The following is a 3,570-nucleotide window of genomic DNA, read 5'->3' as shown; positions in this document are numbered from 1 at the left end:
GTATAATTAAAATCATTTAATTAAATTAGTTATCTTTTTGTCACTTTAATGTGACTTCACCATTTTTTTAGGGAAAGTCAAAATTGCATTGAATTATGGGGGTGTTTGTTTGCATGCAAGTGAAAGATGAAAGTGAGGAAGTTACTTTCATTTAACAATTAAGGTGTTTGTTTTCATGTAAGTGGTTATGAAAGTGAGATGTAAGAAAGTTACCACATAAGATTTAATGCAATTTTGACTTCCCCTAAAAAAGTGGTGAAGTCACATGAAAGTGACAAAAAGGTAACTAATTTAATTAAATAATTTTAATTATATTTTCTAATTAATCTTATTTTGCCACATCATCTTCACATTGCACTTTCGATAATAATTTAATTTTTCAAACAAACATTGTATTTCACTTGCGTGCTGACATGGATGTAAAAGTCATTTGCAAAAAAAAGTAACTTACATATTTTAAATTCACTTTCAGAATGCCAAACACCCCATATATGTGGCAAGTTTCTTACATCTCACTTTCATAACCACTTACATGAAAACAAACACCTTAATTGTTAAATGAAAGTAACTTTCTTACATCTCACTTTCATAACCACTTACATGAAAACAAACACCTTAATTGTTAAATGAAAGTAACTTTTTCACTTTCATCTTTCACTTGCATGCACCTTAATTGTTAAATGAAAGTAACTTTTTCACTTTCATCTTTCACTTGCATGCAAACAAACACCCCCTAAGAGAAATTGTTTCTGGGATGATTATTTCTGAAGAGTTATGGGCCTATTTATTGTGTTTGGGAAAATACTATGCACTAATAAATTATTATTAGTGGTGGGCTCGTAGTGGGGCCCGCCACCACCTTTTTTTCTTTTCAAAACTTTCGGCCACCGAAATCTTTCCTTAATCAAAAAAATCGGCCATGCTTTCTTCTTTCGGTGAAATTAATTGAGGTGGGTCCGCCCACTTTATTTGCTTTCAAAATTTCCGGCTGCCACTTAGCCTGTCCTTTTCAACAATCTCCCACTTGAAGGCTGATTTTAATCTGTCTTCATATCTTGATATATGCAGCAGCTCTTCTCCGGTCTTGATACTATTGCAAGCCAACTAAAGTTGAACACAACTTCAGTTTGTCAGTAGTCATCGTCTTTGTCAGCATGTCTGTCGGATGTTAAGCTCCATCGATCTTTTCAAGTTTCAAAATTCCATCTTCCAAAAGTGACCGGATAAAATAATACCGCACCTATATGTGCTTCGTTCTGGAATGAAAAGACAGATTCTTCGCTAGATGAATATCACTTTGACTGTCGCAATATAAGACATTATCTCCTTGTTACTTGTCTAATTCATCCAAGAAACTTTGAAGTCAAACCATTTCCTTGTTGGCTTCTGTAACAGCGACATATTCTGCTTCAGTTGTGGAGAGAGCAATTATCTTCTGCAGTTGAGAAACCCAACTTACTGCAGTACCTCCTAGAGTATAGACATACCCTGTAGTGCTCCTTCTGATATCAACATTTCCTATTGTGGTGCCCCATAGATATCTGAGGATCCATTTAACTGCTTCCCAGTGTATCTTGCCTGAATTATTCATGTATCTGCTAACAACTCCCACTGCTTGAGCAATATCTTGCCTTGTACAAATCATGACATACATCAGACTTCCAATTGCTGAGGCGTGTTTGCGTCAAAAGTTGACTTTGTCATGGAATTCATTATATCTTCAGTCGATTACAATAAATTTAAAAAAAGAGATAGCCTTTTTATAAGACTCCTTTTACACAACAAAAGGAAAAATTACAACTCTTGAGAAACAAACGCAGGATCGTTGTTTGGATCGCTGCTTGTGTGGGATCTTTGCCTGTGCCGGGAGCGCTTTGACTCGTGGACCACCAAATCACAGATTCTGATTGAATCGTGAGGGGTTTGATGATTCTTCCTTCGTTTATCGAAGTGAGAATTTGAAACGATATCTTATCAAAGTAAGATAGTCGTTCTTCTTAAGATCAAGTCAAAGCTCGAATCTCAAGGAATTGCCAGAAGCTCAAGAACTCTGCTCTCTCTCTGCTCTGGATTGCTCTGAAGTGCTCAAAATGATCAGCCCCCTCAAAAATGGCCTTCGGGGGGGTATTTATAGCCCCTAGGAACAGTTGGCGGAAAATAAGCTCGCGAGACAGCATTTGCTGTCTCGGCTGTCGAGACAGTCATATACTATATTGGAGTGTTCGGGAAATAGTTTAACCTCATATACCCGTTGGGAGGTAACCAGGTTATTCTTAAGAATATTTTGAGTAATATTCTCCAGAAACTTCCTGTTGAGATTAGGGAAATAGTTTAGACTCGTATACCTATTGGAGTATTCTGGTCTCTTGTTTGTTGGTAGAGATGAACCCGAAATCGGAGAGGAAGAATTTTATATTCTATCTCCTGGTCTCTTGTTTGTTGGTAGAGATGAACCCGGAATCGGAGAGGAAGAATTTTATATTCTATCTCCTGGTCTCTTGTTTGTTGGTAGAGATGAACCCGATGATGGAGAGGAAGAATTTTATATTCTATCTCCTGGTCTCTTTTTTGTTGGTAGAGATAAACCCAAAATCGGAGAGGAAGAATTTTATATTCTATCTCCTGGTCTCTTGTTTGTTGGTAGAGATGAACCCGATAATGGAGAGGAAGAATTTTATATTCTGTCTCCTGGTCTCTTGTTTGTTGGTAGAGATGAACCCGATAATGGAGAGGAAGAATTTTATATTCTGTCTCCTGGTCTCTTGTTTGTTGGTAGAGATGAACCCGAAATCGGAGAGGAAGAATTTTATATTCTATCTCCTGGTCTCTTGTTTGTTGGTAGAGATGAACCCGATGATGGAGAGGAAGAATTTTATATTCTATCTCCTGGTCTCTTGTTTGTTGGTAGAGATGAACCCGATGATGGAGAGGAAGAATTTTATATTCTATCTCCTGGTCTCTTGTTTGTTGGTAGAGATGAACCCAATGATGGAGAGGAAGAATTTTATATTCTATCTCCTGGTCTCTTGTTTGTTGGTAGAGATGAACCCAAAATCGGAGAGGAAGAATTTTATATTCTATCTCCTAGTCTCTTGTTTGTTGGTAGAGATAAACCCCAAAATCGGAGAGGAAGAATTTTATATTATATCTCCTGGTGCAAAGGAAACTCGAAGTGAGATCTCCACTTAGAGAATCTGGATTGGTTTGAATAATCTTAACTGTCATAAGGTTTGATTACTCAATTCAAAAGTGGACCTTTCGTTCGCAAAATGAATCGAAATGAGATTTTGGTTAAGGTTTGACCACATGGGAGTTTTTAGGCGATCTTGACTATTTAAAGGTTTGATCATTCGATTTGTGGACCTCTCATTCATGGAAGGAATCGAGAGGGGATTTTGGCTTTGGTCCTAACTGTTTAAAGGTTTGACCATGAGAGAGTTTTGTGAGGGAAGATTGATCCAACGAAATGATCGAATATTTACCTCAGCAAAAGAGTATTCATAAATCACCGTGGGGATGTAGTGTTTATCACTTTGTTTGTAATGATCGGGTTATCCCTAAGAAAATTAC

Source organism: Asparagus officinalis, chromosome 8 (genome assembly GCF_001876935.1).
Source record: "Asparagus officinalis chromosome 8, Aspof.V1, whole genome shotgun sequence".
Classification (NCBI taxonomy): domain Eukaryota; kingdom Viridiplantae; phylum Streptophyta; class Magnoliopsida; order Asparagales; family Asparagaceae; genus Asparagus; species Asparagus officinalis.
The sequence above is the reverse complement of the archived record's forward strand: the minus strand, read 5'-3'. Positions refer to the sequence as shown.